The following is a 12,762-nucleotide window of genomic DNA, read 5'->3' on the forward strand; positions in this document are numbered from 1 at the left end:
AACATTTCCTTATGCTGCAATAATACATTTCCCCCCCTGCCCCTCCTGTGGTTGTTACATACAGCCCACTTCTGTGCGTCTTCCCAAATGTTCTCTGGCCAGTGCATGCTTTTGTCCAGTTTATCCGAAGAGTTAAGTGCAAAGGACAAAAGTTCTGAAGCCAAGTTCTGGATGAGTGTAGACAAAAATCCGAAACAAATACAGAAATAGAGAAAGGGCAGAGCTGATGCAGAAGGTAGAAGGGACAAACTGTATTGTAGGAGAATAACTCAGTTAAGGAGTGACGCAGGCAGAACCACGAAAAAGCCCACAACAAACGAAACCTGCAGTTCAGAAGACCACAGCGAGTGCTGGGCATCGCATGAGTACAGTTTGTGAGGAAATGGGCTCTCCTGGCTACAATGCTTTCCTGGGAGCAAACAGCTTCAGCCACAAGTGTGCTTCAGGGCATTGCACAATTTGCAACCAAGCTGCTGTCTCCCTTTGCCTCCACCACTAACTTTGAAGAGAGTCGTCGTGAGCCGCAAAGCATTCAGCTCCCATGAAGTGACCTGAGATAGCTGAGCAGAGGCTAAGAGCATCGCTGTTTAGTTTGCTCTGGTGATTGTCACTGGAATTACTGAACAGTAGGAGAGGGGCTCACCTGCTTCTAGTGCAGTGTCAACAACGCAGTCACTGAAATTCAAGTCAAAGAGCGACTCTGAACAGCTCTAATTAACTCTGGTCACAGGTCAGCAAGGGCAACTCTGCCTCCTGAAGTGCAGCCAGCGAAGTGGAGTGGTTCAGTGATGTTCAGGAGCTCCATGTGATGCTGTGGGGACTTTTACCACAGAAAGTCTGGAGGAAAAGCCAGAAATGAATTACGTATTTTTTAAAAATACATTTTCCTAGATTTGAATTAGTAATCACATTTCTTTGGCCACATCAGACTGCAGAAAGGATACTCCAGTTTTCATTCCTACAACATGGGTTCATAAGGTCTTTTGGAAACAAAGTGGTCAGAGTCCCCACCTTGCACTTCGTCTGAAGGATGTCCAAGCAAACATTGCCTTCTCCTGTTGCGCTGGGGCATCGGCTCAGTGCTGAACCAGCAGGAGGATGGCCATCGGCTGAGTCACTGAGACCACTTCCTGCAGCTCCTATGTGGTCCTCGAGGTGTCCAACCCGAAGCTGCGCTGACCTTGCCTAACCTCAGAAGATTTTTGGAGGTGTACTAAGCTGCATGGTTTCACGGGTAAAAGGTTATGAAGAAAGGGGAACAGGAGATAACTCCCTGGGATGGAAATCACACATATAAAGGGGATTTTACAGCGCACAGCACGGATATGCTGAAGCAGCAGCTCAGGTGCGGTGCAGTGCATGGAAAAAGCACAAAACCCACCAGAGGCAGGTCTGATGGAGTGAGGGATCCTCTCAGGCAAGCAGCAAGAAAGCCCTCTGACGCTCTCCATTCTGTGTTCTCTGTGTATACCACATCTGCTTCAGAAAGACGAAAGACTATTTTAGGCACATTTTATGGAGTTTTAAAAAATGTTATTGGGACTATATTTTGTATCCCTTTGCCAGTAAAGCCAGATGACTGCACCATGGGCTAGATCTCCAGATGGTTTAAATCATCGGTTTGCTCTAATTTGCACCAGCAAAGGATCTGGCCCCATGAGTCTAACTACACAAGGTAGATGGAGCTATAAAGAATGTGCCAAATGAGCTAAAATAGCTTTTCTAAAAATAAATGCCACAACAGGACTTCCAGTGCTACACATACGTATTAGGTCTGTTGAAATAGCATTGCCAATCCCAAGCGTTCAAAAATCATGAGTTGGGCATGAGAGTGTGAGACTGGGTTTAAAAAAACAACAGCACCAGATCAAAAAGAAAGAACCAATATCAACGTGCCTCTTTTGGTTTGCATTCTTTGTCTCCCTCTCTCTCTCTTTTTTTTTTTTTTTTCTGAGTCTTCAAGACAAACTGGTCATGTTTTAAAGCTTTTTATATTTTGATCTTTCCTTTCCTCCTACCCCCTCCCCCTTAGAAGCAGCAGGGCTAGGAACTTGATGCTAAGAAAAGAATGTTAAAAAAAATATAAAAGAGAAAAAGATTCTCATGTAATTGCCTGACTCCAGAAACTGAGCTTTTAAGAAGAATATCATGAGACTCATGATAAAATCATGAGAGTTGGCAACACTATTAGTGAGCTGGAAATGATATAAAGCTCCCACTTCAGCAGTCTATGAAGTATTGGACTTTAAGTCACAAGCTTTTTATGCTCAGAAAACCTGTCACTGCCTTATGACTGGTCTTTTCATTGTCACAGGTCTTCACATTTCTATTAGATCAATTCGGATTGTTTCTAGGGGTCTCCTGTTTGTGTGTAGTCAAAACAATATTTGGCAACAAAAGTCTCATGCAACAAATTACAGATGGATACAAAAGGGAAGGGGCTTGAAACAGGCTGTGAGCCTGTAGGAAAGGCTACGTCTGGGGAAAATGAGGTATTTCCACCCGGCTGCATTTGCTGGACTTGGACGAATCTCTGAAGAGCTAAACCCTCCCTCAGAGATGGATCTGCAAATGCCTATTTTACATTAGCAAACTAGTAGGATCCTGGCGGAGAAAAGAACAAATAAACGAACTTGGAGAATTGCTTTGGAAGCCTGACATCTACCAAAGTCTGCGGCAGAGATTAGCATGTAGCTGGGCGTAAGGGAGAGCACGAGCTCCCAGCAGCACGGGGCTGCGGGATTTTCCTGATTGCTGTGTCCTGTCAGTGCTAATCCATGATGACGAGAGTCATTCAAATCAGATGTCCAAAGCGGCGAGATCGCCACCTTCCAGGGCACAGCCATCTTGGGGCATCATTTACAAAAAAAATAAGAGGTTGGGTGACCTTTGTGCGCCTGACGCTGCCGCCATCTGAGGGGTCAGCTGCAACGGGCTCCAGTTAGCACGGCAAGGTACCCAGGGCCCGGCCTAGGCCGCAGGAAGGTGGGAGATCACTCCCTGCCTTTGAAAACCTATTAGGAAGCATCGATCCTCCCAAGTGAAAGTTTGAAAGACTTGCACCAGACTTAGGAAAACAGATAGAGAGAGGTGTGAGTACATCACACCTCGCCCTGGCTGTTAAAAGGCCCCCATTGCTGAGGGACCAGCACACGACGCCGCTGACACTTACAGAAGTGTAACTGGTTATTTGTCTCTCTATGCAAAGCTCACGCATGTCCCTTCAAAAGTGAAATTTTGGGTGGCAGTGGCTGCTGCATGACTAACAGAGCTCGCATCCCCGTTGCTGTTTGATCTGGGCATTTGAAATCAGCTGTGCTGTGGCTTTAGGTGGAGAGCCCTTGACTTTCAAACAGCTAATTTACTTCCTCAGCACAGACTGCGTAGGCAGGAGAGCACTACAGGAAACTTGGTAGGGGAGAAGTCCACAGTGCTCACTCTGATCTCTCTTACACCAAAGTGCAGCAGGAAAAATCCCATTAAACTCAGGGAACGACACAAGCACAAGCAGAAGAATTTCTTAAAATTATAAATAACAAATTCCAGAAGAGAAAACCTACACCCAGCTGAACAGTGCTGTGACTCAAGGCCATCTTTCAAGGGGCCTGTAACAATTTATGTGTTTGAGTGAAACAAGAAAAATCTGGTAGCAGTGGTGGAGTTTGCTTTGCATTTTGAATCCAGAACTGTAGACTGGAGAACCCCACACAAGCACAGGAGCATTAGGACTGCAGAATTTATTGCTGGGACTTTTAGAAGACCCAGACCCGCTTAGTGAAGGGAGGCAGTGCTGGAGAACACTGCAATACACAACCAGGAAGGTTATCGGCTCTTGGGAAGTAAGATCAATTTCTTTAGGGTTCAGAGAGGAAAAAAAACAGTTTTGTGCAGTAGTGCTGGACTTTTTGAGATGCCATGCATTCAGAAATCACAGAGAGCCACAGCACGCACGTCCTAGATCTGTACAGGAGTGGTTTTGGCCAACACACTCCTTTCCAAAGAGTCCCAAAGCATGTGTGCAGGTACTATGGAGATGCAAAGTACTCTACATCTCACGATCTCAGGAACCATGTGCCCTACTGCATACGTAATGAAAGGCCAGGCTGAGGTACAGTAAGCTCTATAAATAAACAAATGAGCTTGCTGCACTTTAAACAAGTTGGTGAAGAGTGTATCACCATATCCATTCTGCTTTTAATGTTTTGTTTGCACATGAAAGTTGAACTGCAAAGCTGGCAGCGAGACGATGCTCGCTAGCGGACCAGAATGGGTATTTAAACTATGACATTCTGCCATCTAGTGGGAAAGGGAAAATCACATCTCAGCCGGCCACTAAAGGTGCTAAAAAAACCTATCCACAAACCTGTAAGGAGAGGAACGAGCTACTTTAGAAAGGTGAGAGATGCACAGACAAGGCTCTCCATGGATAAACAAGCTCAGGTTGGCATTTTAACCTCTGAGGGCTGTATATCTGGCCAGAAATTTATAGCACATATGTACATATGCTCATAACATTATTCCATGTGTTCATGTATGTTTAAAATATGTTTTAAAAGCCAGAAGTTTATTGAAATTAACTATCTCCTGTCCTATTGATGTAGCAACTAAGTTATGTAGCCTAAGTTATCTTCTAGCCACCTAACCACAACTTTTCACACAGGTAAGGGAGATTACACATGGATTTAGAGCACTCCTAAGCTGTATGGTTTCCCCAGATTTCCCCACAGGGGTCAGTATCATTTTGCTGATGGCAGCAAAGCAATGCTGCCCCGTGTTGCCAGAGATGTGGGCGCATGTCACTAGCTTCTTTCCCAAAAGTGGAGTATCTCCATCATTTCCCCCCCTTATTTTGGCATGCAGAAACTACAGGGACCTGGTGTACAACGTGCTGGAGATTAGCCCTCTGGGAATCAGAAGACCATTTTGAAACCCAGGAAATCTCATTCTCAGGATACTTCGCAAGGCAGCAACTTTACTGGGTGGGAGACACCACAGCAGCTGTGGGAAAACATTATTTTTGTGGGGACCTGCTTAGCATGGACAATCTGCAATGGTCAGCACTTCCCAAGAAGTATGCAAATTTTTCTTTAGAGTAAACTTATTCATGGAAGTTTAATGGGAACACTAACTATTAGTGGAGGGCCATCATGCCTTTCTAGCATTATTTTGAAATCAGATTGCTGCTGCTGCTTGGCTCCTTGCTTTGCCTAACCCTGGAAAAATAGAGGTGCTACCAAATCAATCCTGAACTCTCTTACACATCACGATCCAGGTAATACCCTCCACCATGGCCTGAGGTATTCAGAAGGGTGCCTAGGTCTTCGTCTAGACAAAGCTGGTTGGCTTTACACAGATGGGCAATTCCATGCCATGAAGATGTATCTTTAATGATTGGCTTGTTTGGTTGTTTGTTTGGTTGATTAGTTTGTATTCATGGGACACAAAGATATTTTTATAATATGAAGTTTCAATGTCGTAAGTTTACACAAAAATGTAATAGTTCTAAGTCCAACTCTGCCACCTCGTGGTGGATTTAAAAATTTTACTATTTAACATAATTACTGGATATAACTATGAATACTGGATAGAAAAGATTTCTGCTAAAGACCTATAAGCTAAAATATTTATAGGAAAGACACTCTTATGAATTTCTAGGAATACTTCCATTCTTCAGTGAGATAGGGTAAATATTGAACTTTCTCTGTAGCTGTTTGCTTTACATTTTTGTCCCAGATAATGAAATGCTGACATTTGTTTCACATTTGCGAGGAGCTGGCTTGTAGTCAGGTTCACTTCCCAGTTCTCACGCAATGGCTCCATGCTGCAGTGCTTGGATTATAAACAGGGGAGCATTTAAATTCAAGCAATTTCTTTTCCTCCTCACTGAGGTCTAGGTAGGAGCCAAGTTTTAAACAAAGCAGTTCAGTCAATTATATGCAAAAATTATTATAAAGCAACGAACCACTTAAACTTTTTGGATAACAGATATTTGTAAAGTGCCAAAAGGCAACACAAAGTGCTGTCCTCGCTGAAATGAGTGACCCAGCCTGCCTCCCACTCTGGGACCTGATACTTCAGAGGAAGAAGTAAAAAACTCTGCTTTCAAAGACTGAGTCACCTCAGTCTTTTCCTCCCTCCCTGTACAGCCAGCAGTTGGCAAGCCATAGCAAACAAACACCTTGTTTTCACTGTGATGATGTGGTCGCACCGCGCATAACAATATGAACTTCCCTTCACCCTGTCTTCCTCCCGGGCGAGCCTCCAGTTCCCAGGTCCACAACATCTCGGGTGGTTCGATGGACCACCACTACATCAACCTCCATTTCCATCCTCACTGTCTAGTTTCACATATCGCTAATGCACAACTGCTTGCCCCATCTCCCTTCTTTCTGCTGTCACCTTCAATACTGATGTGCACATCTCTTCAGATGTAGTGGACACTTGGGTTTGAAGCCACATAAATTTATCTCGGCCTTCTGAATAGACAAATCCAGATTAAAAGTTTTGGTGTAAACCTTCCCATTACTTTCTTTCACCTTTCTCTTCTTCCACCACCACAATTAAGGCACTTGGAGATGCAAAGCCAAGAGCAAAACAGTAGAAAATAAAAGAATTCACAAATGGCCTGCAGCCAACCCCATCTCCTACCTCCCAGTCATGTCAAATAGTGATCTTTGTCCTCCTGGTGTCCTACCTGCCACACCGACGCATCTCCTGTGGCACCTTGGAGGAGGCCAGGCTTGGCAGCCAGAGAAGCCAGATGTCAGGGTCTACAAAGAAAGTTTTCAGCAGTGGCAGCTGCTTGTCAGATCACGTTCCCCTGAAGGCTTGTGTTTGGCTCTGACAGCGTATCTGTTGGTGGCCATGCTTGGTCTTGCAGAAGTCATGCGTGGGATCAGGTCCCAGTGGGAAAATCAAGTTTCTTCTCCTGAAAGGCAGCCTCCAGTGATTCACAGCTCTGGGAAAATATTCTCTTTCTTTATTCCCATATTTTCAGAAAGTACTTATGTTCAATTTGTATAGAAATGCATTCTCAAAAAACACAGTTTTCCATAATTTCAAAAGAATTTCCCTCTCAAAAGGAGAATGAAACTTCTCTAATTTGTTTCTTTTCTCAATAGTAAAATCTTTAATAACAAAAATGCACATCCTTATTTAGAAAAGTTTTTATCCACAGATAGGAATTGGCTTTAGGATATTTATGAAGACAATTGGTTTTCATTTGAAACAGAGGAAACTGAGTTACAAAGAAACTCGGGAGAACAGGTTAGAAAAGTCAGCATTTACCACAGATTGAAAATATTTGAGACAACCTCTGACACAAAGTAAAAACAGAGAACTGTGTCATTAAATGAGACATCACCTTGAACTGTGAGTCAGGCAAACACTGTGTCTGTGTTTGAGTATTCTTCCCCCTTTTCCTCTGGGCAGGTTTATTGGGAGATGGCATTTGCTACTGCTGTTTGTACCACTCTTGTTCTTTGGATACTGGTTTGGTGGCTGGTCACAGACTCGGGATTCAGGATTTTGGCTTCTAGTGCCTGTAAAATCAGAATAGTACGTTCACAAAGAGTGCACAGTATATTGAATATGAGGAAATCCTTGACTACAGTGGTGATAAGGACCCTTGTAAATATCTACTTTGACAGCTCTGACAAAAAACAAATGCCATGGCCTGAGAGAAACATTAACCCTATTTCCTACTTTTTGAGGAAAACTTGTAGCACAGCAGATGGACACCAGGTCCTTCTCCTGATCCCTGCATCTGTCCCACCCAAGGGAGCACCATTACCAGCCCAAGCAAATTCCTCAATAGCTGGATGTTACCGTGCAATCCCAAGTGACAAAGTCGTTTGGCCTTCAGGTATAGACTGTCCCTCTCAGCTGCTTCTTTAGACAGTGAATTACACCAAAAATACAAAATGCAAAGACATCTCTCTTCAGATTTTAAGAGCACCGTCCTTTGATTTTGTGAAGTGTCCCTCCTTAGGATTTTCTGAGGATACAAGGCACAGGTTATACTTTGCTGAATTTTTACTTGTTTAGGTCATATTTTTCTTCTCCTCAGGAGTTTTAACTGTTCTTTCTGCTTCTCTCTGTCCTCATCATATTTTTATTTTTATTTTTTTATTTCTGTCAGATTCCACTGCTCTTCCAGAACCCTGTTGTTGTTGAATTTGAGATAGCATACAAGCTCTTAATAAAGGATCCTGTGAGTTATCTCACCGTCCATGCAATTTAATCTGAATAACGGTGCTAGATTAAAAGAGCTTTCATAGTTTCTGTTGCTACTGAAGGGGCCAGCAGCTGACATATGTGAAGAGCTGCCTATTAATAGCTGTTTTCTGTTCAGTCCCCTGACAGCATAACCTGATACACAGCCAGAAACACTTTCATGTCTTAAACATCCTTCTCCTGTCTTTCCCGCATACAAAGTTTTCTGGAGCAGCCTCGGTCCCGTAAATTGTGATGCTGCAGACTGTGCTGTACAGCTCAGAGCAGCTGATCGAGTCATCCCTTACGTGCGTTAATTTTGCAGAATTTACCCATGCTGACCAGGAACGGCAGCTTAAGAGATCACCACAAAAGCTTTACAGGCGGGTTTTCAGAATGACATCAAAAGAGAAACATCAACTACTGAGAAGCCCTGGCACGCAAAGCGGGTTTTCAGAGGTGCACATCTGCCTGCTCGTGGTGGCAATCAGAGCTGCTGCACAGTGTGAGCTGGGGGCTACGCACTAGCGCCAGGCCCCAGCACAGGCACCATGCCCTATACCACCAGCATCACATAAAACTGCAGTTCCCCCTCCCCTGTCTCTCAGGGGTACTGTCTCACTGCTGTTTGTGTTGCGATGGGATCAGACAAGACTTATCATGCCATAGCGCTCGGCCATAGTTAAGGTACCCAGTTAGCTCCTTCTCAACTCCTCCAGGCCGAAGGGATGCTCACTCACGGTTTCTGCCTTACCTCCAAAGCTAGCAAATTGCACGGATGATTAACGAGTCTTTTTTCCTTAAATCAGTGCTGCTATCATTATGACAGGTAATTATGAATGTTATTTTTACATTAGGACATCAACAGAAGATTGTAGAGCTTTTCCTACCCATGTTGTATTTTTGCTACACATAGCTCAGTGTCAGTATTGGAGACCCAGGCAGGGAGAGCCACAAGCCAGGCAGTAGATGGCACCAATGTACAGCAATCAAAGTTAGCATCACAAGGCAAAAAATACTTTACATTGCTGTCACTGCCTCCAGCCCTTCTGATTGACCTTATCTAGGCTCAGAAACAGCTTTGTTAATGATTGCTTCCCCATAGTAAAACCCAGATCCTGACACCTTCACATGTAACCACAAGCACAGCTCTCTGTGAACAAAGTTTTTTTTTCTTTTTTCTTTTCTTCTTACATTTACCATTGCAAATAAACAGCACAATGGATAGGAACTGGGATCTCCTCACCACTCTGCTTCATGCCTGGAGTAGATCACTAATGTCCTGTACCCTTGTCTTCCTACCTGCTCCATCTGGTGCACGGTAAGGGTATCCATGCATACACCTAATCTCAAACTGACAACCAGATTTGGAGGGAACCTTGGGGGTGCAGGGACTGTATTGATTTATTTTTCCTCCTTCTCCATACCCTGGACAATAACCTGCTTTCCAGAAGCCATTGGAGAATTTTCTCTAACAGAGATTTCGAGCTATCACTAAGACTTTGGACATCAGCAGAGCCATCTCTTTTTCTTCCTCTTATCCTACAATATATTGCAGTTTCAGTTTCTCACCATTTACTCTTGGTCTTAATTTTCTTACAATATTTTATGGCCCACAGTGTGGATGTCTAAGCTTGATATATCTTACAAGGTTGCCCAAGATCATTGAGGTCTATCATGATCCAGCTGGTCATTCAGTCCTGATTTCTTAGTACACCAGATACTGCCTTGCACTTTGCTGACCTGTACTCATAATTTGACTTCAGATCTGCAGTAGGACGAGGTTTTAATGGCTTTGTTTACAAAGAGGAGCACAAGGCAATAGGCACATTCCAGTAAATTATTTTTAATACCTTTTGACTATGACAGTGCTATTCACTGCCTTTACTCCCCCTCTTCCATGATCCCTCAAGGTTCAGATCCAGACTGCCATCTAAGCAGCTAAGCATCTCCCAGCTCTGTGATGCCCAGGTTAGGAAGACTATTTGTACTGTTTATCAAATAAACTTAAAAGGGGGGTTCACCTGAGACTGGCAGAGTCACAGGAGAGCAACTCCCCTAGAGTTGAAAGAGGCTTTTCTGGTTACCATATATTTTAAAGCATCTCAAAGCATTATTTCTACAGAACAGATCATTTTTGTGAAACTTCAAAATTGTGGTTACAAAACAAGAAAAACTGGCAAAGCTGTCACTGTCCTCCTACAGCTTTTAGCCAGCTCTTCTTTTTGATAAACTCATTACTGGCCCTGTATAATATTCATTTTCCCAGCAATTTTTCAGTTTGTTCTGCCCCCTTATCTCCTACTCTCCTTCCACACACAAAGGAGTTGGTTTTAAGAACCTTTAAGAACAAGATTTAGTTAGGGTTTTGCGTCCACTTGGGTTCATTACAAGGTGAGCTCCCTTTGCTTAACTGAGTCAGAATAACCTTATGCTGAATAATCTTAAGGTAACTGAGAGGAATCTCAGGAAGACAAATTATAAAAGACTTCAAGTCTCCGTGGCATCTCCAACGGTTCTGAAAATCCCACTCCATGAGGATTATAGATGGTCCAGTAGACACAACAGAGAAATTTAGGAGACACAGGCTCACTAGAAGCACGAATTCCTTTTCTGTCCTTGTCAGAATTGCTTAAATCTCTGCACTTCCTTTTACCTGTTCTTCCCTTTCTTTCCTTGCTAGGACACAATTATGAGATCAGAAGTAAATAGTCATATATTTGTTCTGTGTTAATAAAATCACACAGATTCCTTCACTCCCACTTCTAAAAACAATAAAGTAAAACATTTGCAAGGAATTAACATCCACTTTGTTCTGAAACAACCTTGAAACCCGAAGAAGGATTTCACATCGGCATGTAGTTTTACACTGACACGCACATTTAGAACATTATGACTCATATAAGTATTTCTGGGTCACAGAAAACAGGGTTATTTACCTTTTGCTGAAGAACCATAGTCCTTCATGAGGGAGGAGAAACAGAATCGGGGCAGTCTAGCTGGGTCGTCAGGACCAGGTCTCTACAGTTCCTACCATATATGACCATTTAATAAGGAAAGAAATACATATTCTCCTTTATTTTCCCTCCACCCCCACCAGCCCTAGACAACTCTAATCACAAACCAGCTCTCAACACCCATTTGAAACTTTCAACACCAAAGATCAAAGGCCTCAGAAACCTGACCATGCAAGAGGTCATCAATTGATATTGCCAGTTGGGGTGGGGGGAGTACTGTGACTCATGGGGATTTGTGGGTGAAACTGTGTGGGTGATCTTAGGTAAGTAATGTTGATAACTGCTATTAGGCCAGTTAATATAGGTGGATACAGAAGACTAGCTTTGGGACATACCGTTCTTGGGAAATGGACCGTGCACCATGCTGCAGAAGAGGGCAAAACTATGGAAAGCAGAAAGAGACACCTCGCTACCTGTTGTGTAAATTCTCTTCCCTCAGCGCAAATCTGGTAACTGGTTTAAACCTGATGGCATGAGGAACACATCCCAGGTAGGCACCTGTTTTCTCCACAGCACTACAGTACCTACTGAATGTGCATTCACGTCCTTTGTTTCCGTGTTTCCCTGGGAAGTCTCCCCCCTCTATGAGCCATGCAGGTCCTGAAACAAAAACTTGCCTTCTTGTCCTGCTGAGCAGCATCTGCCACTGCCAGGGTGTAAGTGAGGGCCGTCAGGACCTTGTGTCATTAGGGCTTTCTGTACTCTAGAGAGCTCTGCTGCAGAACAGCAGAAAGCTAGCAGTGCTAACCCATTTAAAAAGACAGTAGACTCTTAATTAGTCAATGCTGTTACCCTTCTTTTTAGATGTATGACGTAGAATGCCACTAGAATACTGATCTACGAATGTCTGGTGTTAGAAAGGTACATCTCTGAACATGCCTAGGGGATATTATATCTTGGTAACACATGGTATCCTTTGAGCCACACATGTGGCAACGGTCTACCCACCTGGGGCAATTCCTCTCCATCATCCCCACCCAGCAAGCTTGCAGGGGCTTCTTTTTCAGAGAATTAGAAGTTGTTTGAACAGAAGATGCTAAAAGGCCCAGAAGATCATGTTGGGCAGGGAACAATCAGCTAGTTTAGCTTTGTCAGTGGAGGAGGATGAAATAAAGGCAGGCAACTGCTATTCTGGCTCCCGCATATGCTCAGCAGTTAGACCTAGTTAGAAAAATCTACTGTGACGTTCAAGGCAATCCAGTCTATTTGTCAGTTGATCAGTTTGATGAGAAGAGTCTTCTCTGACAGGGATAGATCCAGCAGAGTGAGGAATATCCTCCATTGCCCAGCAGTGCCATGGCAGTTCATAAAGACAGGGGTTACGGTGTTCTACCAACACAGACAAAATACCTAAGCTAGGATCTGCAGTAGCGCTGTTTCACTCAGATATCCCAGGGGATGGTGAGAGCTAGCTGAACATGGAAAGAGGTACTTTCCATAAGATTAAAAGTATAAAGCAGAGTGCTACAGCTCTTCCCATGGGAAGAGTAGCAGTACTGAGAAAGCTAGCAGGCTTGCTCTGTGCCTCTGC

At 43.7% G+C, this 12,762-nt stretch overlaps 1 long non-coding RNA gene across 1 annotated transcript; it reads right to left on the minus strand.

The window, feature by feature from the left end:
- Positions 1 to 649: 649 nt before the first annotated feature.
- On the minus strand, positions 650 to 7,536 carry LOC136791142 (uncharacterized). Its single transcript, XR_010832501.1, has 3 exons — positions 7,364 to 7,536; positions 6,695 to 6,928; positions 650 to 837 (listed from the first exon to the last, which is right to left on the minus strand). It is a non-coding gene; the product is annotated as an uncharacterized lncRNA (long non-coding RNA).
- Between the last annotated feature and the right edge of the window lie 5,226 nt (positions 7,537 to 12,762).

This window comes from Anser cygnoides, chromosome 6, assembly GCF_040182565.1.
Source record: "Anser cygnoides isolate HZ-2024a breed goose chromosome 6, Taihu_goose_T2T_genome, whole genome shotgun sequence".
Taxonomy (NCBI): domain Eukaryota; kingdom Metazoa; phylum Chordata; class Aves; order Anseriformes; family Anatidae; genus Anser; species Anser cygnoides.